The 28,000-nt window shown below is 42.6% G+C and overlaps 1 long non-coding RNA gene across 1 annotated transcript; it reads left to right on the top strand.

The window, feature by feature from the left end:
• Nucleotides 1-2,499: 2,499 nt before the first annotated feature.
• On the top strand, nt 2,500-24,119 carry LOC309853708. The gene is made up of 3 exons (XR_014305887.1): nt 2,500-3,201; nt 7,305-7,445; nt 22,486-24,119. It is a non-coding gene; the product is annotated as an uncharacterized lncRNA (long non-coding RNA).
• The last annotated feature ends 3,881 nt before the right edge of the window (nt 24,120-28,000 follow it).

The following is a 28,000-nucleotide window of genomic DNA, read 5'->3' as shown; positions in this document are numbered from 1 at the left end:
TCCGGGCTGGGCTTCGTACCATGCAGCCCTTCCAATTCCTTTTCCTTCTTCCCAGCCACCCTGAATGGCCCATGTGTTTGGATATGTCTGTGCCTGGGCTTATACTTCTTCCTCTGCTCAGCGTCCTTCCTCCCCGAGGGCACACCTGTCTGCAGTCCTTCTGCAAATCGGGGTCTGGGTAGCCACATTAAGTTCTTCTACTGGTGCTTTCTGAAGCCGCTGTCCCCCCTTCCTGGAGCTCTCCCTACACCAAAGGCCATGTGCCCTCACTCCCAGCAGACTCCGCTGATACAGCCGTCAGCATGTGTTTACTGAGCCTCTGCCCTGTGTCCCGCACTGTGCTGGGTGCTATGTGCGAGGCCGCTGTCTGGAGCAGAGCCATAGTCCAATGCGGGGCTACCTCTGGCTTACCCTGCAGCACCTCGGGGCTGTCTTGGTGCTGTGGGAACAGACGGCAGGGGGATGGCAGGGGGCGACTCTGTGCCAGGGAAGCCTCTGCCCCTTGGGTAATGTTGCTTCCTCTGAATGGAGGGCTCTCTCTATCCTGGGGACCTTCTCTGTGCCTGGCACATAGGAGGTAATCAAGAAATGATGAATGAATGGAAAATGAAAGGATGTCTCGGGATGTCTCATTAAAAAAAAAAAAAAAAACAAGAACACGCTTGGTACCTGTTTGCTGTGTCTGTTACAGCTTCTGAGTGCTGCCGTCTCGATGCCCCTGGGGTACCCCCAGGCACAATCACTCACTCCTGAGCCCCCCTGGGCAAACATCTGTCGCTACTTTGTGTCGCAATCTGCTTACAGGTGAGTCTCTCCCCTAGCCCGAGAGCACCTGGGGGCCGAGTCTTTTTCTTCCTGGCACCTGGCAAAGGTGGTGAGCATGTGTGCAGAAGACACGTGTGTAGACTGCTCTGAGCAGTAAAGGGAATCCTCCCCACGTGGTGAGGACCTAACAGCAAAGCTGCTGTGCTGGGTTTGCAGGGGCCAGGCTTGGGGCCACTCGCTCGACACCTGTTACTCTTGCCGTCCCTCACTCAGCAAGCCAATGAGGTGGGAACTGCTTTATTTCACAAAACGGGAAGCTGAGCCTCCAGGAGGCTCAACAGCAGGGTCAGACCACATGCCAGGTGTGGAAGAGAGTGGCGGCAGACCCAGATCCGGGGGCCCCCGAATCTGGAGCTACTCCTCCGCTCTCCTCCCCCAGCCCCTGTACCCCACCCTCACCCCCCACCGTGCTCAGAGGGGCTGTCACTTTCTTGCCATGGGAGATCTCCTTTCCAGGCTCCGGGTCCAGGTTGAGACCTCTCCCTAAGGTTGTGAGCAGAGGAGGGATGGCCTTGCTCATCTCTCAGCACTAGCCCTCTGCCCCCGCCCGGTGCGACACTGCTGCCCTGCGGGCGGTGGATACCCGCTTCTCCTAGGTGTTGCGGCTGGACCCAGGCATCTCCTTCAAAAACAGCAATCTGCCGCTGGACTCCTAGGGAAAAGGGGCTCCCAGTGCACCAGAGCAAGGACGCAGTTCCTCTGCGCACACCTCTGCCGCTGCCTTTCCTGTTGGAGGGTACGCTGACACCCTCGAGGCCCGGGAGCTTGTGAATGACTTCGGTCCCTGCTCAGATCACACAGCGCCACGCGGGGGCGGCGGTGACAGGTCCTGGGGCATGTGATGTGAGTGGGAAGGGTGGACACGTCAGCCCCGTGGCTCTGCCTCCAAGAGAGGGCCCAGCTCTCAGCAGTGGGGGCAGTGACTTGCAAATGGGCAGACAGGAGTCCCCTAAGCCATCAGCGAACTTGTCCTGGAGCCACTGCATTTCTGGAAAATGGTGAGTGGTGAGCAAGGCCTGGGGTTCTGGGGGATCCTAGCTCTTCTTGCTCCCACAGCGGCTGTGATTTGAGAGCAGCGATGGGCCCCCTCCCAGCCTCGGGAATGGCATCTCCCCGGAACCAGCCCTCACCCCAGATGCGTGCTCCTTGGGTTAACCACCAGCCCATGCTGAGGGTGGCAGGGAGCTCAGCAAGCCCTGGGACATTTGGTCACAGTTCCGCAACTGCATCTGGATGGCTGAAATTCCATCTCCTTCATCTCTCCTTTGCCAGTCCCTAGAGTGCCAGGAAAATGTGGCACCACAGAGCAGACCTTCTTTATCTTTTTTCCAGAAAGCCCCAGGTCCTGCCTCAAGAGAGGAACCCAGAATTTCCTTCATTAGGAAGCAATTGGGCCAACACCCATCTCCCCCTGTTAAAAGCTTCCTTGGCCCCCTCCTGCTGAGCCGCCCTCCTGGTGCCCTCCGGATGCGGGCGCAGCCCACCATGACTGTGAGCTCTTAGACTCCAGAGTCCTTCCTGGTAGACTTAAATTTAAGCTGCCCTCCTGTCTGGAGGGGCCCCACTGGCTCTCAGGCAGGAGCAAGCAGACCCAAGAATGCCTTGCCTCTGGTCGTCCTGGAAGGTGACCGGTCAGCCCATTTGACCAAGGTTGCACGGAACAGGCAGGTGACTTGGCCCCTGTATGTCACATGGCAGCATGGGGCAGCAGCTAGAACTTGAAGGCCGCTCCTCCCAAATAGGAGAAAGCAGAGAGCTGAGAGGGCTTGGGAATCAACTGCCTTGCTGAGTGGTATCTGTTTACAAAGGCAGGGGCTCAGAAATGCTTCCATTGTGGAGAAACAAAGCCTTGGAAACACAAAATAAGAAAGCCAGCCCTTGGCCACTCTGGGAGGGAGGGAGCCTCCCTGGGGATTGGCGTTGAGCAGCCCAGCCTGCGGGGTTCCCAGCATATCAGGGTTTCACTGCACCTGTTGGCATAGCTTCGAGGTGATTCACTCTGCCTCCTCCTCAGGTCTCCCTGTGTCCTGGCCCGAGGGCTGCGCATCCTCGAGCACTGGGCCCTGGTGCCAAGCAAACCCCCCTGACAGGCAGGACCTCATAGCCCTATGTTTGGCCTCACCGGTCTTTTGGCCGGTGACTCAGTCTCCCAGCCAAGATCTACCAGCTGCCTGGGACCTGCCAGGCAAAATTCCCAAACCCTTAGAGCAGGATTAGCGAGGAAGTCCTCTCCTGAGCCCCCTTGTGCTGCAGTTTGGGGGTCTGGGAGTGGCTTTCAGAGAAGGGCAGGGTCTCTCTCAGCTTCAGTCGCCTCCAGCTGTCCCCCAAGCCTCCAGGCCCTGTGCAGCTGAACAGATGAATTGCCTGCAAATCTGGGTAAGGAAATTTACTTAATTTTGTGATGACGCTGGTAAACTCTCTTGCCATCCTCGCCGGGAAATAGCAACACCTGACAGAAATAGAAAGTTAAAACCCCTTCTTCATGCCCATCTCTTCCCTGCGGGGGCAGCTGCTGACAGCCAGGCCCTTGCACACACCTGTGGATCTAGGAGGGCCTCGACGCCCTATGCTTGTGTGAGCATGAGGACCCTTGCTCAGACTCTCCTTTTGTGGAAGAGTGTGACTCGGGCTGATGATTCTCTTTCTCAGACCCTCATGCGCTTACCCTTGCAGAGAAGCTCAGAATTTGGGGTGTCTTGGGCGTTCAGCCATTCCTTTGGGCAGGCAGTTTCCTGATTTTTATCCCTCTCCTCCCTTTCTCCCTGCTTGCCCTCTCACTGGCTCTCTCTCTCCTCTTCCCGCCCTCCCCCCCCCTCCCACAATTACCAGCAGCATCGCAGCAAACATCCTCGGACACCTATCTCTGCACGGGCCTGTCCTTGTTTCTGCAGGACGCGTCCCTGATGGGGGCTGAGCTGGAGCAAAGGGACGTGCATTGGAAGGGCCAGTGTTCTCCCAGGTTGTCCTCTGAAAGTGTGTTTTGTAAACCTCAGCTGTTAAATCCCACCCGAGTATGTTGCCGGTCTGAGGGAGGCAGCCCACGAATGACAGCAGAGACCTTCTAGTGGACGGGTCTCTCCCTGCCCTTGGGAATGCCTCAGGCTGGGACCTGTCGGGGGGACCCCGACGTCCTTACCCTGAGTTTGCAAATGGCCCTTAAGTGTTGTTTCTGTTCAACTAAACAAGTAAATATTTAAAGTGCACTGCGGGGGCGCCTGGGCGGCTCAGTGGGTTGGGCCTCTGCCTTTGGCTCAGGTCATGATCTCAGGGTCCTGGGATGGAGTCCTGCATTGGGCTCTCTGCTCAGCTGGGAGCCTGCTTCCTCCTCTCTCTCTGCCTACTTGTGATCTCTGCCTGCCAAATAAATAAATAAAATCTTTAAAAAAAAAGGAAAAAATTAAAACAATAAAGCGCACTTGGGATCTGTCAAGATGCATTGACTATGTTTTTACCTACAGGTTTTGCTGTGTGTGGGGAGACTATAGTAAATACAGTTAGTGCTGTAACCGCTTGTCTGAGTCACGTTCTCTTGTTGAATCCCCACTACAACACTGTGAGGCTCATACAATTTTTGTTCCTGTTTTGGAGATGAAGACACTACAGTGCGCTGAACAGTGGTCCCCCAAGATGCTATGTCCGCATCCCGACCCCTGGCCCATGTAAATGTGACTTTATTTGGCAAAAAGGGTCTTCCAACATGTAAGTAAGTTGAGGGTCTTGTGATATAGAGGACCCCTCCCTCCTGGGTTATCCAGTGGGTTCTAACTCCAATGACTATTGTCCATTGATGAGGCATAGAGAGGAGGCAACAATGTGAAACCAGAGGTAGTGCTTGGCCCTGGAAAGCCAGCAGCCAACTGCCAACAGAAGCCAGAAGGGGCAAGATGCAAATCCTCCCCTAGAGCGACTCAAAAACGCATGACCTTGCCAACACCTTGACTTCCTCCTTCTGGTTTCCAGCATTGTGGAAGAATAGATTTCTCTTGTTTTAAGGCACCGAGTTTCTGGCAACTTGTTGCGGCAGCCTCAGGAAGCTCGTGCAGACACTGATTCCTGGAGGCGTCAGAAACCTCTGCAGGTTTCCCGGCACCTCAGCCCCCCTACTATGCAGTCAGTGTCCCCGGGTGTTTCGGCGGACAGAAGGAGAGTCACCAGCCTCAAGCCCTGGAGGAACCCACAGCACTCCAGCCTCCTCCGAGGACCATGGTGGGCTTTGTCCAGGGCATGCTCTGAACGCAGTGCTGGCAAGAAGCCGTGTGGATGGAGATTTGTCCCAGCATCAGCACTGCACTGGGGGGGGGGGGCGGGGAGCGGGTGGTAGGGGATGGCTCCAGAAGTTTCTAGAGTCTGCGAAGCCAGCTGTGCTCAGCTCTGCCTCTGGGTCAGCCCCTCCTCACCTGCCCAGCGGGAATGAGAGCAGGAAGGACTTTCTCTCAACATGGGGAACACCAGCTAGTCTAGAGGGCCAAGGGCGTGCCCCCTAGAGAGGGGGCAGAGGGTCTGGCCATCGTATCCCAGGGAGGAGAGGGCAGAATGAGCAGCAGTTCTGACAGCAGGAGGACCGCTTCTCTTGCTTCCAAGAGAATCATTGAATCTCTGAGTCTCAGCTTGATTTTCTGTAAAATGGACTTAACAGTAAAGGGGCTAGAACGTGTTGAAGCATGACTGCAGCTAAGCTGGCTGCCGGTACTTCTCTCCTTCATCCCGGGCAACTCCACAAAAACTGGTAACTGGCTTATTGCTAGTTTATAAAGCTGCAATATAGAGGTGTTAACTCTCCAGGTCAAGAGCTAAGGAAAAGACTGAGCAGGACTTAAACCCAGGCGGCACATCCCTTGGAGTCCATGCGCTTAACCCCACTCCACGGTCCAAGGAGGGGAATGAGGGAGAAAACGTGTCCAAAGCACGCGCTGCCTGGTCTGGCCCGGAGCAGCGCACCCTGAAGCCTTCTACGTCAGCCACCTTCTGGTTGTGTCCCTCGCCGTCAGCTCAGTACACGTCTACAGGGAGCTATAGCAAGGCTCCCCATTGCCTGCCTCCCCTTCCACTCTATTTGGTGGCAAAGCAGATCCTGCTTTCAACTGGCTAGTGGAAGGGAGGGTGTCAGCCTCTCCCAGTGGTCAGACGCTGAACCCAGTGCAGCCCAGGTAATGGGTGCCCCAGCTGGTCCTCCTACAGGCCGGCCCCCTCCTCAGACTACAACAGCTACACCATTTACTAAGCATCTACTATGTGTCAGGCTTGGGGCTAAGCCTTCACCTGTAACACCTCTGCATGAGGAAGGGTGTAATTAATGTTCCCATTTCACAGATGAGATGACAGTGCTCACCAGATTCTACAGAAGAGCTGACGCATGGGGTGTCTCTTCCAGAGACCATGATTCAATAGCCTGTCTTCCCCAAAATGGTTTTATTATTAAAAAAAATACTTAGCATATTCCACTTAGAATAGTAGATATTTCATATCTTTTGCTTATTACAATGCACCGTGCTAAGCATCCATTATTTAACTGAGCGCTGGGTGTAATCATTCTTCAGGTGCTGGTGTGCCAGCAGTAATTTACATCCTGTGTAAGGAGTCAGGTTGTATCCTCTACCTGCACAGAGAGAGCTGACAGTGGGGCACAATATAATTGTTCCAAAAAGCCACACTTGATAGCTAATGAATGAGCGGTAAAGGATTAGAGATGGGGAGATCCACCGGCGTTTGTGAAAGGGAAATCAACAATTAGAAGAAGAATATATTCTGTTGGCTGTCAGGGAAGATTTTTGCAAGGAAAACGGAAAAGATGATTTAGACTCAAGGGTAATGCAATGTCTGCTGCAGGTACGGGAGGAAATCCACACTTGTCGATGCATTTGAAAAACTCTTTTTTAAGAAAACTTAGAAGAATTTCCTCCAGTGCCTTGAAGATTTCCCAAAACTGCGGCAGGCTCACCCATGCGTTCCCCGGCAAGCATGTGCCGGGCGTCCGGTGTGTGCAACACGGGAGCTCTCTCACCTCCTGGCTCGCTCTCCTCTCTGAGACCAAAGGAAGCAGGCTCCAGGGAGAATGCTTTCTGGGCGCTCTTGCTTGGGAAGCAGATGGTCATGATAATCACCATCACTGCTACAACGGACCATGGGGCATCCTCTGGGAGGTTGCAAGTTACCCGTGATTTGCATATAGCACGTGGATATGGGTGCTACTGTTTTTATGACTGTCTTTATTTTACCCACGATGCTGGCCCTCAGGAGTTTAAGTCCCTGGCCGGAGTCGCAAAGCCAGAGCAAGAGGCAGCAGGCTGCCTGACCCCATCTCTGAGTTCTCCCTCTATCCCGCCCCGTGGATGTTCAGACTCTGTGCTGAGGACAGCGGCGCTCTGCAGAGGCGTTTTCGGGGTTCTGCAAACACTGACAACTTCCCTGCTGTGGAAAGAGAGTTAAACTGACCGAGAATTTAAATGTACTTTAATTTTCTGCATTCCTTCTATTTCTAGGCATCAAGTTTCCCTGTACACGCACACGTGCACATGCACATGGACACAGGCGTGCACACCAGTTGTGAGTGCGTGTTTCTGTGTGTGAAGTTTGCGGTCCTGCTGTCTGTGCCCAGGTCCCCGCTCAGCTGGCCACTGCAGGTGAGTGAACCCACTGGCCTGCCCCCTAGTGCCAGTGGCTGCAGCAGCCTGGGCTTGTCCTGATTTCACTTCTCTCTTTCCCCCAGTTCGATCTGAAGGCCCTGGGGAGGGCCGTGGAGTTCAGGCATTGATCAGGATAGCCTGTTCCTTTAAATAAGTGACCTCTTTCCCAACATCTTCTGGTGGGGACAAAGCATTTTTCAGATAACCAAAGCACGTGGATGGTTTATACATTTTAACTTTACTCAGGAAAAAGCTCTCTACGATCAAGGGGGACACTGACTGGCCTTCTCTGGCAGAGATTAGTGACTTCCATTGTGCCTTTCTTTGTGTCTTAGGCATTCCGGGGGGTTTCACCTCCATCGTATCTCAGTGGCGGATGGGGGGCTGAGAGCGGGGGCTGAGCATGGCTCATATGCACAGAGCATGTTCAGGGGACCTGGCTCAGCATCACCTGCTCATGGCCCGTGTCACTCTGTCGCCCCAAGGTCCGTACGACTCAGGATGAATAGTCCTAGTTTCGAAACTGAGGCTTTGAGTGGCCTTCCTCTCTGTCACCTCTCCCTTAACCAGATTTGGACCCCAATTCTCGTGCATTCTGTTTATTCAGCTTCCCTGCAGGGTCGGCCGAGTGAGCTTTTGACCCTGACTCTGGGTTAGAGACCTGGGTCATCTCCTGCCAGTTATGTTGTCTAACTCTTTTTCCCTTTTTAAATTTCCTTTTAAGTTTGTAATTTCAGGCTCACAGAAGAGTTGCAGGAATTCTCATATTCCCTATGTCAGATGCCTCAACTGTTCCCGTTTTCCCAGATTCATCCTCTTCTCTTTTTCCCCCCTCTCCCTTTCTTTCCTGTCTCTCTCTCCCACACTATAATCACGTGTCCGCACATGCATTCTAACTTCTCTGAACCATTTGAGAATGGATCGCAGACACGATGCTCTTTTACCCCGCCTAATGCTTCAGCACGGATGTTCTAAAAGCAAGGACGTTCACTTGGATGACCACAGGAATCCGAAAATAAACAAAAGTCAGGAAATTGAAATCCATACAGTGCTGTTATCTAATCCACAGGTTTTACTCTGATTTGGCCAATTATCTGAATAATGTCCTTTACAGAGAAAGAAAACTCCAGAGCACTCGCTGTTTTTAGTTCTCACGTGTGTCCAGGCTCCGTTAAAGGGGAAGCCATGCCTCAGGCTTCCTCTGTGTTCATGCCACTGACTCATTTGAGGACCGCAGGCCGGTTACTTTGCGGAATGTCCCTCAGTTTGTGTTTGTCTGGTGTTTTGTTAGGGTTAGCTCCAGGTAATGCATGATGAGCAGAAACATCACGGCAAGTGCTTTGCTCTTCTCAGCGGGTCCCAACGTCCATCTGCGATGTGAGTTTCCTCTGTGTGGGCCACGCTAACTTGGGCCGCTCAGTTATAGCGGTGTTGCTGGGCCTCCCCATACTTAAGCTACACTCTTGACTTTGTGATTATTACGTCGCTTATGGGGGGATACTTTGAGACTGTGTAAATATCCAGTTACCCCTCCGATGTTCATCCACAGGTTTTAGCTTCCACTGATGACTCTTGGTTGCTTCAGTTATTATCATGATCAAGGTTGGCGGAAGGTACTTCTCCTGATTCTGTTATTCTTTCTCCATTAACTAATTGTCTTTCTACTCTAAGGAAGAGCTAGCCCCACTTACCCACTTATTATTTTATATCAATGTAACTCGTGGATTTTTGTTGCATCCAACGTGTTATGGTTCTCTATCATACTCATTTTGATGCTAGAATGGTCCCACATGTGACCAACGGGTGTCCTTTCAAACTGGCTTCTTTGTCCTTTTGATGTGTCCCCATCATTCTCTGAACATTTCCTTCCTTTTTGGCACAAGAAGATGTTCTAGGGCTCATCTTATAGTTTCCCTGTCCCAGACCTGGAATCAGCCTTTCTTTAAGGTGCCCTGTTTACCTTTAGTGGAGAGTGGCATATAGAAACCAAGATCTGGGTTCTAGGTGTGCTCATTGCCACTGGGGTGTCATTGCTTCTAGGCCCTCTGTATGTACATGTATGACATCTCTCTCCTTTTCTTTCTCTCCCTTTCTCTCCTCCCTCCTTTCCCCACTCTGTTCTTTTTTTAAAACCATGAGTTCATACTTATACCTTCAATTCCAATCAAACACTAGTATATCTCCACCTCCCCTTTCAAATTTCATAACTCTATTCTCCAACAATGAAAAGCCTGGCTTCAATTGTCCATGATATATTTATTTGTTCAAAGAACAACTACCTGTGATTATTTTTATCAGCTCTTTTAATTTTACTTTCAAGTTACTTTTTAATTGTATGGGTAATAGATGAACATATTGTTTCTGAAAAACCAAGTTAAATATAGGAAAAGTACCTTTTTTCTTTAGGCATCCCGTCTAGCCCCAGATCTAACCACTATTGTCAATTTTGTCTGAAGCATTCCAGACTTCCTATGTCTTTATATACCCACAGAAATTAGAAATGTGACGTTTCAAGTTATCTTTATATAGATGGTTTCATGGTCTGCACTCTGATTGTCAGTTGGGTAATCTTAAAAAAAGAAAAAAAGAAAAAAACTCTTGGAGATTTTTCCTGTCAGTACATACTCATTCACTCCATTTCAGCTCAACTGCAAGAGCAGTAGTGTCTGAGTATTATTTTAGCACGTCCAGACTGTGTGGTGCAGTACCGAAAAAGAATGCATAGCCATCTCACGCACATGCGCAAATATCTCCCCAGAGTCCCTGCAGCAAAGCAGGATTGTTGCATCTTAGGGCATTCACATTTTGCAGTTCAGTAAAATATTGCAAACACATTTAAAAGTGGGTGTCTTGGGTGTCACACCACTTACAATGAATGCTGATATCCTCTTGGGGGTCCCCGGAGGGGGGATGGCCCCTGTCCCTTGGTCGAAGGTAGGAAATACACCCTCGGGGCTGCAGGTATCTTGAAGCATGAGGCTTTGGACAGAGGCTCCATCTAACCTTTGGTTAGAGCAGGGGGCTGGCTGGGGTAATTGTTTTATGTGTGAGAGGAAGGCTCTTTTAGTATAGTACGGGAACACAGTTATTGGCTGTAGTGCACGCCTTAGGCACCAAGAGGCACTTCTGTTACGAGGCAAAAAGACCAACATGAGTTTTTTTTTCTTTCCTTCACTCCCTCATCTCCTCCCTTCCTCCCTCCCTGCTTCCTCCCTCTCTCTCTCTTTCTTCTTTGCCCATTTTAAAGTTGGATTGGAGAGGATAACAGCAACTTGAAATCTTAGTAGCAGCATTGCTTGTAAGAAGAGCTTCTTGTTTCCTCATCTAAATCACAGAAGCAATGGCCCTTCTATTTGCCATTTTTCTCCCATATAGCTATTTCCTTCATATCATCTTATTTTAGCTACTCACCCATCCAATAAGGAAGGGGAGGCAAGTTTCCCCCACTTTGCAAACTTTTCTTACTCAAGGTCACACAGCCTATACTGAAACCAGGACTGAAACCCAGACCTTCAGATTCCAATCCAGGCCTTTTTTTGAAATAAGACTTTTTTTTTTTTTCCTTTTCTGCTGACTGACAACAATTGAAACATATAGAACATAGAGAAAACAATCTTAAAATCACTTACAATCAACATTGTCATCCAGAATATATCCTTATATATTTTACACATGCAACAAAATTATTTAGTGTTTTTATTTGGGTGCTTTACATTGTGAACATTTTCCAAAGCTACTATTTTTCCTTTAGAAAAGTTCAAATGGCTGTATAATATCCATGGCATGGATAGGTCATAATTTGGGCAATCACCCATAGTTGGATTCAGGTTAATTTTATGTTGTCATTGTTATATGTAAAGTTTTAAATAATACCCCTGAATGCAAATACTTCACAATATCACTAAAAGTGGAGTGAAATCATTATGCACATGTTTAGGCTCTTAATACCCAAAACCCAGTTCTGCTCCAAAGTAAGTCTACACAGCAGCCATGAAACAACTGGGTGTGCTGCTGTCTTAGACCTCCAGTGTAAGAAATCATGATTGAATGTAGACACATCAAGTTTCCAAATGAGGATGAGGAAAGCAGAGTTGGCAAGGTGAAATAAGCTTCCTAAGGTCACAGAGAGGGGATTCAGCTCCCATTCCCACTGCTCGATGAACAGGAGTCAGCTGCTCTCCCATATCATCTGCACACGCCTGACCTTGGCAAAGGAGGCATGGAGCCCCCGAAGATGATATCCTATGTCATGTGGACATGCTTCTTCCCCCATCACTTCTGTTTCTGCTATTTGAGATTACTCATCCCATATGCAGGCAGCTGGATGGTCACCCCAGAGACAGCTGGCTCCCCTGCTCACCTCCCTATGACCCGGCAATGTTCTGAACATTATATGATATAGGATATGATGCCTGATATGATGATTGGTGAGACCCAGCGGGACCTAGCCTACCCAGCTGAACCCAAGGGTGAGCAGACAGATGATATGAGTGACGAAGGCAAAAATGCCACGACTTGTTCTAAGTGATGTTTGCAGATGGGTAACAGTATAATCATGGGTTGAGTTAACAGCATGAACTAGGAATATGTTAGGTGCCAAGACTGTAATTGTGCTAAGATCAGACTAAACAAATGAGAGTTGTGGTTCCTCTAAATGTAGTGGAGAAAAATTGGTAAGTGATGAACATAAAGCACTATAATATACTTCTCTGAGTCCACACAAAGTATATCACCCTATAACCTGACCTACAGCTATATGAACATTCTCATTATTTTTATTGAAGGCTTTAGAGTTTGGTTTCAGAGAGCTCTCTAGAAGAGACAAGTTTGAAGTGAAGATTTGAAAACCAGAGTTGTCACGTGTGAAAGGAGACAGCTGGCCACCTGAGTAGGTATGTAAAGGCATTTAAAAAGTATGGCCTGGTAGTTCCTTGGAAAATGAGATTACCCATGTAATTATCTATGTGGGTTATATACTTTGAATTAGTGTCTAGTTGGAGTCAAATCAAGGTGGTACCACAGGGCAGCTCATATAATGGAAGCAAAACACATGGGTCCAATGAACTTTGCAGGTTTATGGAATAGCTCACTATTTCCCAAGCTTTCTGGGTGATAAGTATCACTATCTTAGCCATTTTGATTCAGTGGGTCAGAATGGTGCTTGGGAATATATCTTAGCAAGTATTTCAGGTGATTCCATCAAATCACCTTTGGATCTTGATAAAGTACACTTTCTGAATCTGCATGTCTGGGATGGGCCGTGAGCGTCTTCAATTCCTAAAAGCTCCCAGGTGAGGTTGATGTTGCTCCTCTAATGACCACATTTTGGAAGGCAAGAATATAGACCAGGACTCTCAAACAGGTGACCCATGAGCTATATATGATCATAGATGTGCTTACACGTTTTTCAAGTTTTATGGGAAATATTAAAATTATGGAAGACTTCCACTTCTAACCGTGATGAAGTAACTCGAACCAGACTCGCTCTTTTGCCACAAACAATTATAAAACTAGACACAATATATAACAATGATTTTCAAGCAATAGAACATAGATAACATAGAACAGTGATTTCTGAAAGAAGGGAGATTCAAGAGTTATTTAGCGCTCTCCCTGGGGAGAAGTTACAAACATAACACAGCAAGCTGATATCCGAATAAAGCATAGTAGGTCTGCTAAGCTAAGGAGACACCAGTCAGAGTTTGCGTCACCTCAAGTACCTGGAGTTTGCGCAGGGGAACATCAGAGAAAGGGAACTGTGTATGTGTATGGGGGTGCCACCTAAGTTCATGGCCAAAGGCCAAGCTGCCCATGCATGGAGATTGCCTAGTGCTTATCAGAGAGCAACTGTTAAGGACTGAAATCAGAACAGAGAGACTAGGTCTGAATAGTGATGGTACAAGAGCAGTCTTGTGTGGTTACTTGACCTTTCTAGTTCCATTCATTTTTGAATATACAGTGGTGTTGTCCAGAGGCCACATGATGTGTTGTATCATAACAGACTGATGCAGAGTCAGATATGAGACCCTACCCGTCTTTTATTTATTAAGTAATTTTATTAAATTAATAAATAAAATTTAATTTTATTTATTTATTAAGCAGAAAACTACTCTGTAAAAATACTAAATTATGCCATTCTTCTCATTAAAGTTTTTCTAAGTATGGGTCTTCCTTCCCCTCCTCTTCCTCTTCTTCCTTCTTTATAAGTCAATAAATGGGTTAGTAGGTCAATAAATTTAAGAAGTTCTCAGCTACAATTTCTAATATAGTAAATATCAATAGGTATAATTCCACTTCTTTGGAGTTCCTGGAATTTTCAAATAATGTGAAGGAATATTGAGACCAAAAAAAAAAAAAAATGAATACTACTAATCTTGCCAACATAGAATTGCAGTCCCCGATTGAGAAAACAATGATAATGGGTAGACCAAAATTTTGGGAAATAATGACTAAATCTTAGCAAATTGGATAAAATATAATGACTTAAGTTAGAAAAGTTTAGCCACCACTAATAAAGATGAATATAAAGTAAGCCATCAGAGTCAAATTGCCTAAAACCAAAGCTGAGAAAATCTTGAAATCAGCCAGATAAAAAAATATGCATTGTATACAGGGGAAAAATAAGAAGAGGAACTGACTGCTGACTTCACATCTGAACTAACAGAGGCCAAGCAACAATTGAATTACATTTTTAAAATGGAAAAGAAAAAAATATTCTGTCAACTAAGATTTTATTTCCTTAAAAAATTACCTCCCAAATGAGGATGAAATAAAGATATTTTCTAACAAATGAAAATTTTTTAAATTTATCATTAGAATACCTAAACTGCCTTTGAAAACCTTTTTCATCTTGATATTTTCAGTTCCAACTTAGAATCTGGTATGGTGTGGGTATTTAAAAAAAAATTGTTGAATTAATTTTGTCATGGGCCACCTCTAAAATTAATGCATTCATAAAACCAAACTAAGTTGAAGGAAAATAAAAAAGAGTATCTATACTGCACAAAATGCTTTAAAATGTTATTCAAGCTGAAGGGGATGTTACAAAATGGAAATTTAAATCTTCATGTAAAGAATAAATGGCACCAGAGTTGGAAATGAGTCTGCAAAATAAAGTCTATATTTTTTGTTCTTTCTATAATTTACATTTACTTAAAATAAAACTGATTGCTTAAAACAAAAATAATAACATTATAGAGTTGCATTTAACATATATGGGGAAATAAAAGACAATTGTGGAAAGGATATGCATGAATAGATGAGGTTATACTATTGTGAGGTTATTTTCTTATAATATAAGAAGTGTTAAGTGTCAGATGTGAGGCGTGAAATACAAAGAGTTATAATGTTGAATTTAAATAAATACTGATAATTTATAGATGAATCTTATCAGCTCTATGACAACCATCAAAAAATAAAAGGTCTAACTGAAAAGCCAATAGAGAAAATAAAATCCTAATGTAGAACTCCTAATGTAGTAAGCCTAAAAGAATGCAAGACATGAGCAACGAGAGAGAGAGAGAGAGAGAGAAAGAGAGAGAGAAAAGACTAGATAAATGGAAATCAAATGGTAATATGGAAGACTTAACCCTCAAATGGAAAATAATTACATCAAGTGTGAATGTACTAAGCACCTCAGTTAAAAGACAGAGAATTTGACTGGACCAAAAAAAAGCAAGAATCAATTATATGCTTTCAGTACAGATACATCTTAAATATAAATAACAAGATAGATTGAAGATGGAAAAAAACATGCCATGAAAACAATAAACATAATAAAGCTGGCATAGTTTTGTGTGTACCAGACAGTTAGCTTTCAAGACAAGGAATATTATGAGATAAAGAAAAACATTATATAATAATTAAAGGAATAATTTGCTAGGAAGATAGGATAATCTTAGGTATTATGCCCTAAATTATAGGCAACAAAATTCATAAAGAAAAAAATGGACAGAAATAAAGGAGGCAATAGACAAATTCACAATCATAGGGAAATTTGACATTCCTTTCTCAGTAGTTGACAGAAATAAACAGATTGTTGATAAAGATATAGAAGATCTAAACAACAATATCAAGCAAACTTCATATAATTGACATTTATAGAAATATACCAAAGCACTTGCAGAATACATAGTTTTTTCAAATACACATAGAATAGTCACTAAGATAGTCCATATTCTAAGTCATAAAATAAGAGTCAACAAAATTTTAAAATACTGCAGTCTTAGAGTCACTTTCTGAAAAATCATGGGATTAAATTAGAAATCAATAAAAACATAATATCCAGAAAAAATCTCCAAATACATTTTTAAAAGATTTTTATTTATTTATTTGACAGAGATAGACAGAGATCACAAGTAGGCAGAGAGGCAGGCAGAGAGAGAGAGAGGGAAGCAGGCTCCCCGCTGAGCAGAGAGCCCAATGCGGGGCTCAATCCCAGGACCCTGAGATCATGACCTGAGCCGAAGGCAGAGGCTTAACCCACTGAGCCACCCAGGCAACCCAGAAATCTCCAAGTATTTTGAAATAAATTAAGATTTTTCTAAATAATGCATATTGATAATTCATATCAATAAAAATATTTTGAATGTAATGAGGATGAAAATACAACACTTAAAAATTTTGTAAGATACAGCTAAAGCAATACTTAGAACAAAATTTATACCTTTAAGTGTCTATATCAGAAAAGAAAAAGGCTTAACATAAATTATTTGTTTCCCTTTTAGAAATATAGAAAAGGAAAGTGAAATAAGCCCAATGCAGTAGAAGAAAAGAATTAATAAATATAAAACCAGACATAAACAAACAGGAAAGAAACACATTGAGAAAACTGACAAAGCCAAAGGTTGGTTCTTTGAAAAGGTTAATAATATAGATAAAATTTACCAGGAGTAATTGATGAAGAAAGAAAGAAGCCAAATACCAAGATCAGAAATACAAATAGGGTTGGGACCCCTGGGTGGCTCAGTGGGTTAAGCCTCTGCCTTCGGCTCAGGTCATAATCCCAGGGTCCTGGGATCAAGCCCCACATCAGGCTTCCTGCTGCAGGAAGCCTGTTTCCTCTCTCTCTGCCTGCTTCTGCCTACTTGTGATCACTTTCTCTCTCTCTCTCTCTGTGTCAAATAAATAAAATCTTTTAAAAAATAATTAAAAAAAGAAATACAAATGGCGTTATTAATACCTATCCTATGGAATATTGATACATATCCAAAATAATAAAAAATGTTTACCTTAAAGGATAATAAGAAATAATAATAATGATGATGAATAATAAAAATATTATGAAGAATTTAATGCCAACATAGTTAAGAGCTTATGTGAAATGGACAAATACCTTCAAAAACAAAATCTTATAAAATTTAATGAAGAGGAAATAAAAATATTGAATAATCCTATACACATTTAAAAAATTGAATTTATTATAAAGAAACCTCCCAAGAAAGAAAACTCCATGTCACAGTGATTTGCTATTAAATTCTATCAAACATTTACAAAAGCAATAATTATAGTACTACACAAACATTTTCCAAGAATATAGGAGGGACTATTTTCCTACATGCTTTAGGAGACCAACCTAACCCTGGTATCAAAAGCTGACAATGTCACTAGAAGGAAAGGAAATTATAGACCAATATGTCTCCTGAACATACAAAATCAAAATCCTCAACAAAATATTAGTGAACTGAATTCAACACTGTGTAACAGGTATACTGTAGGATTGCAAAAATATTCCAACATTGAGAAAATAATAAAAGTAGTAACATATTATAGTATGAAGTAGAAAAATCACATAATTATCTCCAATGAGAAAAATAACTTGATGGAATATAAAACCCATAACAACTCTCAGCAAGTCACAAATAGAAGAAAATTTTTTCAACCTAATGTTGGGAATCTATAAAAATTATAGAACAACTGTCATTCTTAATGGTTACAGACCACGTGTTTTCACTGCTAAATTGGGAACAAGGCAATCTCATCATTTCTCTTCAGCATATACTGGATGTCCTAGCCAGAGCAATAAGGCAAGAAAACAAAATAAAATACTTAAATATTTAAAAAGGAGAAATAAAAAAATTATTAAAAAATGACATGGTTGGTTGCATAGGAAATCCTAAGGAATTTATAAAAACCTGCTAGATCCAAGACTTATTTAGCAAGGTTGCAGAATACAAGATGATTATGCAAAATTAGTTGTATTTGTATATAACAAATATTTAGAAAATAAATTACAGATAAATATGAATTTAATGAGAGCCATGTAAGAGTTCTACATTAAAAACTATAAAACATTATTGAAAGAACTTAAGGGAAATCTAAATTAATGAAAAGATACATCCTGTTAATGGATTGGAAGATTAGGTAGTGTTAAAATGTCCATTTCTCCAAATTGATCTATAGATTCATTAAAATTCCAATCAAAATCTCAGCAGGCTTCTTTTGTTTGAATTAACAAATGATCCTAAAATTTGTCTGGAAAGGCAAAGGATCTAGAATAGTAAAACAGTTTTTATTTTTATTTTTTTATTTCAAATTTTTATTTGAATTCTCGTTAGTTAACATATAGTGTAATATATTGGTTTCAGGAGTAGAATTTAGTGATTCATCACTTATATAGAACACCCAGTACTCATCATAACAAGTGCCCACCTTACTATGCAACACCCATTTAGCCCATCCACCACCCACATCCTTCCATCAACCCTCAGTTTGTTTCCTATGGTTAAAAGTCTGTTATGGTTTGCTTCGTTCCTTTTCTCTCTCTCTCTCCCCCTTTCTATTTTTCCCCTTTCCCTATATTCATTTTTTTCTTAAATTTCACATTATGAGTGAAATCATATGGTATTTGTCTTTCACTGATTTATTTCACTTAGCATAATACACTCTAGCTCCATCCATGTCAATGCAAATGGCAAGATTTTATTCTTTTTGATTGCTGAGTTTATATATATATATATCACATTTTATATATATTTATAAATATATTTATATTTATATAAAAATATATATCACATATTTATTCATTCATTAGTTGAAGGATATTTGGGCTCTTTTCATAGTTTGGTCATTGTTGATAATGCTGTTATAAACTTTGGGGTGCATATGTCCCTTTAAATCTGTATCTTTTGTATCCTTTGGGTAAATACCACATAGTACAATTGCTGGGTCGTGGAGTAGTTCTATTTTTAACTTTTTGAGGAACCTCCATACTGTTTTTCAGAGTGACCGTACCAGTTTGCATTCTCAATAACTGTGTAAGAGTGTTCCCCTTTTTCCACATCCTTACCAACATCTATTGTTTCCTGTGTTGTTAATTTTAGCCAGTCAGACAGGTGTGAGGTGGTATCTCATCTTTGTTTTGATTTGTTTTCTCTGATCATGAGGCTGTTGGGCATGTTTTCATGTGTCTGTTAGCCAACTGGATGTCTTCTTTGGGAAAATGCTTATTCATGTCTTCTGCCCATTTCTTAACTGAGTTATTTGTCTTTGGGATGTTGAGTTTGATAAGTTCCTTATGGATTTTGGATACTAACCCTTTATCAGATATGCCATTAGTGAATATCCTCTCCCATTCTGTAGGCTACCTTTTAGTTTTGTTGCCATTTTGTTGAAGAGACTTTTTCCAGTGGATATTCTTTCCTGTGCTGTCAAAGATTAGTTGACCATATAGTTGTGGGTCCATTTCTGGGTTTTCTATCCTGTTGCATTGATCTATGTGTCTGTTTTGTACCAATATCATAATCTCTTGATGACTACAGCTTTGCAATAGAGCTTGAAGTCCAGAATATTGGTGCCTCTAGCTTTGCTTTTCTTTTTCAGAATTGCTTTGGCTATTTGGGGTCTTTTGTGTACATCCCTGTCCTGTTCCTGACCAAAGAGGAAACACTCAATTTCCCCCCCATTGAGAATGAGATCAGCTGTGGGTCTTTTTTATATGGTCTTTGTGCTACTGATATATGTTCCATCTGTCCCTACTTCGTTGAGGCGTAAAACAATTTTTTAAAGGAACGGTCTTGGAGGATGTACACTAGCAGATTTCTGAGATGCTACAGAAACTAGGTATTTGTATAGAACACAATTCTTTCCACACTTTGTTCTCAAGAAATATATTGAAATGGGTCATAGGTTTGAGCATGAAGCTTAAAACTATAAAACTCATAGAAGACAACAGAGGAGAACAATTTGCCACTTGGAGGCAGATAAATATTTCTAAGGGTACAGAATGCCTTAGTTAAAGAAAGATGACAGATTGTACTTCATTGAAATTAAAATTATTTGCTTTTAAAAGACATTGACAAGGAAAGGAAATATCAAGCCACAGACTGGGAAATATTATTTGCAGCACATATATCTGAGAAAGACTTGTATCCAGATTATATAAACCTCTCTTTCAACTCAGTAATAGGAAAGCAAACAACCAATAAATAAGAGAAAAAATGTTTGAACAAACAGCTCACAAAAGAAGATATACAGATGGCCAGTGAGTATATGGAATGTTGCTAGACACTGTTTGTTATTAGGAAAATGAAAATTAATGGGAGATGCCACTCCCAAGAGAATCTTGAAATGACTAAAATTATGAGTAACATGGCTAATGACTAAAATTAAAAAGACTAATAGTAACAAGCGTTGGTAAGAGTGTCGAACAGCTGGAACTCTCCTATATTACTGGGCCAGTGGAATGGAATGAGAAATATAAATGGTGCAATCATTTTTGAAGACTGTTTGGCAGCTTCTTTCAAAATTAAGCACACTCCTGCCAAATCAGCAATTCCGTTCCTAGTTTTTTTACCCAAGAGAAGTGAAAATACATGTTCCTCAAAAGCCTTGTCCAGAAATGTTCATAGCAGATTTATTTGTAATACCTTGGATCTGGAGAGAATCCAAATGAGAATGGATAAATAATTATGACACACGTATACAAAGGAATACTAGTCAGTCATAAAAAGAAACAAATAAAATTATTTTTTTTATTTTTGTATTTTGTGAGTATTACTACTCACAAGAGCACAGATGGATTTCACTGACATTATGTTGAGTGGAAGAGGTTAGGCAGGAAAAAAAAGATTCTGTATGTTTCCATTTATTTTAAATTCCAAAATAGGCAACACTTATCTGTGGGGATAGAAAGCAAACCAGTGTTGAACTGGAGCTGTGGTGGGGCTGAGGAGATTGACCTCAAGGGGCAGGAAGGAACTTTCTGGGGAGACAGAAATGTTCTCTAACTTGATTAGGTTGCTGGTTGGGCATATAATTTGGTCAGACGTCATTGACTTCTATACATAACCTGTACCCATTTTACTATTATAAACTAGACCTGAATAAAATCCATTTTTTATACTGGGGCATTTAACATAAAAATCTGAATTTTGGACACCTGGGTGTGGGTGGCTCAGTTAGTTAAGTGTCTGCCTTTGGCTCAGGTCATGATCCCGGGATCGTGGGATTAGGCCTTGCATTGGGCTCCCTGCTCCACGAGGACCCGCTTCTTCCTCTCCCTCTGCTGGTCACTCCCCCTGCTTGTGCTTTCTCTCTCTCTCTCTTTGTCAAAATTAAAATCTGAATTTTAAGATTCTCTTGAAAACCCAGACCGAGGCAGGCATTCCCATATCTCGACAACCAGGTGGAGCTAAGCCATGGCTATTCCATTCAGATGGGATAAGCATCTCTTTCAAGTCTCCACAGATTTCCCTCCCTCCTTATTCATATATGCTGCCATTTTTTTTTTTTTTTTTTTTTTTTTTTTGCTATCTGTTGAATGCCTTTTGGTCTCTGCTTTAAAATTTAAAAAAAATTGTTTATTTGTTCATTGATTTATTCAGGCGCAATTTTTCATCATACCTGTTGTCAGTCCCCTGGATTGTCCATTTCTTCTGCCTGAGATGAACCCTCCTCTTTAATTTGAGCTCACAGGGACAGAGGGAACTTACAGCAGATTACTATCCAGGCCATGCCTACAGACCTTTCCCTGAGCTTACCTGTCTTTAGCTCAGGGGGTCGAGGTCCTCTATTTTGGTTTCCTTGGCATAAGGGAGAAAGGTCACAAAGAAGGTGGGCAGGGTCACTGACTTCTGACCATCCCTGACTCCTGGGCCTTTTCCCAACCATCACCTCTGGGACGGAGGAGGGTGTGACGGAGGTCGAATTATAAAAAACCCAATCAGGGGATATAAATCACAGCCCGGAGTTAAAGAAAAGTGGGATTTTATAAAATAGATCATTATTGTATGGCTTTGGCTGTGTAAATCATTCAGTTGTAGCTAACGTGGGAAGTAAATGCCCTTAAATCAGAACATTTTCTGTAGGAATTCCCGGGCACGACTTGTAAAGCTGCTATAGGACCCAGTTGGAGTTATGTAAATCCATTGCCTCCCCTATAAAGCAGTTGAATGTTTTAACTAAATCTAATTCTTAAAATAATGATTTCTGAATCAAAACTTTGCTGGGAAGATTTACAGGCAAGTTTTATAAATCAGCGGCAAGATATATAACTCAGATCGTGAGAAGTGCAGATTTATAAATCCAACTTGTAAATCAGCAGAAAAAACATCATGTTTTACACTAAATAATATTTTTACAAACGGCACCTCGTAGATCATGCAATTGCCACAAATCTTTCACATTGGAGTCAGGCTACATAATACAAGGCTGAATCACAAAGGAAATGGAGGCCCGGGTGGTGATGTGGGGATGAGGACATGGGGTTTGGAAAAATGCTCCTTGGTCCCCCTCATCACTAGAGATGGGCGAGGGGCTCTGGGAATTACACACGGGCTCAGGGGAACGTGTCATTTCCCCTGGCAGCCTGGGGCAGCTGCATGACTGTGAGTGAATTTCATCCCTGTCTCAGCTCTCGTCTATAAATTGCAGACAATAATCCCTTTGCCACAGGATGGTTGCGGAATTAAATGAGATAATATCAGTAAAGCAATGAGCTCAGTGTCTGGAAAATACTGAGTGCTTCATAAATGTTCATTGTCACCTATGGGTATATTATCAAATTCATAATAATAATACTTATTATTATTATTTTCAGTCTACATGAGTTTCGCATCGTAAGGGTCATCAAAGAGGAAATTTCGGAAGCAGGTGCTGTGATGGGGCTTTTGATTCCGGGACAGTGGAGCCTGGAAGCTGGCTTACGCCCTCCTTTCCCAATGACATCACACAGGACTGTTATTCCCAGTATTCCCCCAGTTTCCGGCTGCAAGAACTTCTCCCAAAAAGCCTCCTCATGGCCATTTGTTGAGACTTGACTTCCATGCAGAATTTAAATAAAAGCTAATGTTTTTAAGAAGCTTGTTACAAAAGTCATACATTTTTATTGCAGAATATTTGGAAAATAATGAAAATCACCAATACTCTTGCCACCCAGAGATAATCACTGATAACTTTGTGGTTATCCTCTTAAAGTCTGTTTCTATGCATACATTTGCATACATACATTTAAAAAAAAAAACAAAAAGACTGTGCCATACAGGTTGTCTTGCAACTCCCTCCAGCCCTCTGCCCCCACCCCACGCACATTTAACTATATATTGTGAACCTTTTCTCAGTTTGATTTTTTTATGGCTGTGGATTATACAGCGCCGTAATTTATTTAACCGGTTCCATATTGTCAGGCATTTATTTTGTTTTTAATTTTTTGCGATTATAAACAACCTTCCAGGGAACATCTTTTAAATAAATTTCTGCAGTTTATTTATGATTATTTTCTAAGGGTAAATTCTTAGACGAGAGATTACAGTGTACAGGGGCTGTGCACATTTTAAAGAATTTGGCCAAGTCACCCTCTGGAAAGCTTGTATCACTTGCAACTCCTTCCAGCAATCTACGGGTGCCCATTTCCCCACGCTCTAGACAATCTTTTTTCTTTTTTTCAACTGTCAGTGTAATAGCTGAAAAATTGTGTTTCACTATTGTTTCAGTTTGCACATCTTTGACAGCTTGCAAAGTTAAACATTTTTCATATTTTTGCCGTTAGTACTTCCTTTGTGAATTTCCTAATCATGTCTTTTGTCCACATTGACATTTCAGAGCATTAAGAACATTAACTCTTTGTTACATATGTTGCAAATATTTTTTGTTCTTAGTTTGTCATTTGTTCTTAAGTTTTCCTTGTGGCAGAAGACTTTCATTTATTTGTGGTTAATTCTATCAATATGTTGCTTTATGGGAAAATACCGTTTAAAAGATTTTCCCAACATGAAAGTAGATACACAGATACCTGTATCTACTTCTGGTTCTTTTGCATATGTATTTTAATGTATTTAATCCACGTGAAGTTTATTTTGGGATGTCGCGTGAAGTTGTGATTAATCAATTTATTCTTTGGATTTTCTCATTGTCTCCTCATCGTTTCCTTAGAGATTTGAAATCCCCCTCCTACCATGAATTAAATCCCTATATGTTCTTTCTACCTACTCATGCCTGGATTCAGTACCATCCTATTTTAATTATTGTGGTTTTAGAATCTATTTTGATATCTGTTTGTGCCAATATCGATAATATTTCTGTTTTGTAAAATTCTACTTGATTATTCTGTTCCTCTGTTCTTCCAGACAATATTTAAAATTGTTTTGTCAAGTTTTAAGGAACAAGTTATTAAAATTTGGATTGGAATTATAACAGAGCAATCAATAAATTAGAGTGACTTGACACTCTTAAAAATTGTTAGTGTTCCCTTACAGAAACATGGCACTGTACACCTCTTTAGTGTTCTTGCATGTACCATAGTAAAACTTTTCTTTCTACTCCCTTCCAGAAGCATCAGGTCAGGATAGCTTCCAATCAGTTATCACTGATATTATAAGATCCCTTTTTAATTGAATCCAAAGATCTCTAAGAAAAGATGATGGAGAGAGGTTACAATTCAAAGTGAGGATGATGAGGCTGTTTGTGCCTCTCTTTTGTGAGTGCTTGCTTCCAGGAAGTTTCTATAGAAAACTTTAAACACATTAATGATGTTATGGTCACAGACCTGGGGAGACTTTTTTTTTTAAACAGGCTCTATGTAGTACCCTGGCAGCATCACTAAAGATCATAGTTTAAACTCTGAACACTACTCTTAGAAATTGTCTATGGGAAGGGGATGGCAAACTTCAGTGTTCAAACATCCCAAGTAAAGGAACAAAGTTGACCTTACCCTATTTATTGAAAGAAAATAAAACAAATAATAATGAAAAAGAAAAAAAAAAACCCTGTTCTGAGAAACATGCCAATGTTGTCTTGCATATCATTGGTAAACTTGAGGATTATGCCTGCTCCAATAATGCTTGCTTGTTTGGGGACATTGCTAGCCCCCTTCTATGGTCTTTCCAACTCCCCAGTGAGGTATGGGCTTGCATTCCATGAAAAGATTCTAAGTGTCAGAAGATGACCCCTTCCATGGAGAATGTTATGGAGAAGAAGACAGTGGGGAGATATTCAGCTGTTCAAATGGGACATGATAGTATTTAGGACTTTTTGGGGTGGTGCTGATGGAGAGAAAGTCACAGAGTCTACGTACATTTTGATGACAGAGGCATAGGATTTGATCCTGAGGTTAGAGAAGTAGATGTGGAATTTGACTCCTAGGGTTCTGACCAAAGAAACTGGATGATTACTGAGATTTGAAGGCTGGGGTAAGAGACCTGAGGTCAGTAGGAATAGGGCTGGCCAGACTTGAATAAGTCCAGACTCTTGGCATTATGTGACACCAACCTGCTTTCTCCAACTCTCCCAAGTAAAGAAGTAGAGTCTTGCTTATGTATGAAAAATGCCAGCTACCAGATCTGGGTTCCCAGTGTTGTCATCAGGAATCTCTTTCCTCTTTCCTCTCCGACTCCCCTCTTCTTTTTCTTCCTCCTCCTCCTCCTCCTTCTCCTCTTCTTCTCCTCCTCCTCCTCCTCCTCCTCCTCCTCCTCCTTCTTCTTCTTCTTTCTCCCCCTCCTCCTTTCCCCTCTTCTTCCTTTTCTCTCTCTCTCTCTCCCATATGTTTTCTATGTGTTACCACCCCCCCTCAGGCATGTTTCCCCCAAATATGTGGCAAAGTTGGTTCAGAATCTCAGGCTTAGATTCTATCAGCTTACCAATCCTATTGGGGGAAATCTCTCCCACCCCCCAAAAAAGCACCAACAACATTGTTGGATATAAATCTTCTTGACTGACTTTTGACCAAATACCTCTCTTTGTACAAATCTGATTCTGGGTAGAACAATTATATAACTGGATCACATAGAGGATGGAGCTGCAGGGATGTTTCTCCAAAAGAAAATTGGTACCGTTACTGAAACAAGAAATCGATTGGACAGGCAAATCACAGATGCCTACTCTTTGTTGTCCAAAACATGGTTGAACATGAAAGTTGCGCTATAGATAATTATGCCAGGACAAAAGTCAAACAAAAATGCTCCTGAGCAAAGGGGGATACAAGGTCGTCTTAGCAACAGGACATCCTGGGAGAGATGCTGACTAATGGATAGTGCTCAGATGAGAGGCATGGATGGGACAGAGGATTTGGAAGAGTTGGCAGGAGCTGTCCTGATGGAAGAATAAGAAAAAATACCAGTTTGGAGAGGGTTGAAGATTGAAGGGAGATGAGGTCATTGGAGCAATGTGTGAACACACCTCTCTTATGCTACATTGGCAAGAGCAGTAGAAAGGGAAGCGCAGAAGCAAAACATTTGGTAGCAAGGAAGATGGAATTTAAGAACAGAAGACTGGTGGAGATTTTTGGATGGAGAAATAGCACCCATTGAAGGAAGTGTTGAGAAGGGAGAGAGAGAAGGGGTCCTCAGGAAGGAGGAGGACCAGCTTCACCCTGGTAACAGGAGAGAAGCAAGGGAAGGGGGGGAAGGAGCAGGAGAGCAGATAAAATCAGTGCTGGGCAGATGGAAAGCTTCTATATGATGGCTTCTCATTTCTCCATGAAGCACAAGACAGGACCACCTGCCAGGATTGGAGTTGAAGCCTCAAGAGGGGTTGAAATAGTCTCTGTGACATGTGGTTTGGTGGGAACAATCCATTGAGATGGCTGCCCAGCCACAGTGAAGGGTCCCGAAATTCTAGTTGAGTCCTATCACTTCCAGCCCTTGAGGGTGTCTTTTCTTGATTGACATTTGATGAATTCAATAAAGCTTTCAAATGAAAACATTATTAAAGGAAATTGTGATGTTGTCTCATTATTATTGTTATTATTATTATTTGCATTAAAATAAGGGATCTATCTTCTAGACAGGAACTACTTGCTGGGTCTGCTGAACAGCAACAATCTGATTTCCTATCTGTGGCGTTCTCGGGCCCTAAAGCCAAGGAATGAGAATCGCAGGTGGCATTGGCCCAGCACATCTGGCTTCTGTGAGGGCCAGTCCACTGCACGGGGACCTGCTTGACTAAAGCACAAAAGATCACAGCCTAAAAATCATGGATGGAGACATCCTCGGGGTGGTTGTCTCCACAGCAAACGTCACTGGAAACTTCCCTTTCCCCCCTTCAGAATGCCAACGTGATTATGCATCGAGCTGTTGCTATTTACAGAGCTCTTAGCACAGAGAGCATTACACAGCCAGTGACACAGAATTACAACCATCTAGACATATGGTTTGGATAAACAAAGCACAAAGCGCAAATTAACCATGGTTGACTATAACTCCCGCTCCCTACTCCCCGGGGAGGGACTTTCGTGAAACTCCCAGTCGGAGAAAGCAATACATATCAGAAAGTATAGTACATACAGCATGGTTTAGACAAATGCTAAGCCTTATTTAATGCTTTTCATGGTGCCAGAACACAATGGCACCAACCTGTCTAGGAAAAGTTATAACTCTGTGCCAGTTTCCTGTAAATAGTAACTGTACTCCTACCGGATTCCATGCCTGTGTGCTCCAAGGCCAAAGAATGCCTTTCATTTGTCATCACCTAGCTTCCACTTCCCGTGTCCCCAAAGGGCTTGTTGCCTCATGCATCTGGATGTCAGACCTGCATGAAGTTGGACACAAGTAGTCTCTTCTGAGTAAATACCCTTCAACTTCCACTGTGGTCCTTCCCCCTCACTGAGCCCCCCATGCTAGTCTGCAAAGAAGCATGCTTGGACAGTCAGGGCCTGAGCTCATCCAACCCCTTGGGTGCCATTAGGAGTGGGCCGATTCTGTTTTCTGGCAGTAAGGGATCCCCTCACTTCCCATATTTTATATTTCATGAGAAATTCTTCCGGGACAGGAAATTTTCTGTGTGAGGTCCTTGGCCTCATCATTGACACATGAACCTTATAAACTTTGTTTGACAATAAAGAGTATAATATTTGCTTTTCATAATACATGTACATCGCTTTCCAAAGGCAAGAGCAAAATAAATAAATAGCCAGAGTGAAAGGCTCCTACTTGGCTTGAACACTTGTACTGGAGTTTTTCATGAAGAAAAAAAATCCACCGAACACTTGGGCTAAATATATACCGACTTTTCCCCCCTTGTATTTAGTCTTTAGTACATCTTCAGATGTACATTATACATTGAATTCTCTCTCTCACACACACAGTAATAGACACATGAACATGCACAAATACCTTATAAAA

The sequence above is a fragment of the Mustela nivalis genome, assembly GCF_964662115.1.
Source record: "Mustela nivalis genome assembly, chromosome: 18".
Lineage (NCBI taxonomy): Eukaryota > Metazoa > Chordata > Mammalia > Carnivora > Mustelidae > Mustela > Mustela nivalis.
Note: the sequence above shows the minus strand (reverse complement) of the source record. Positions and strands in the feature narration are given on the sequence as shown.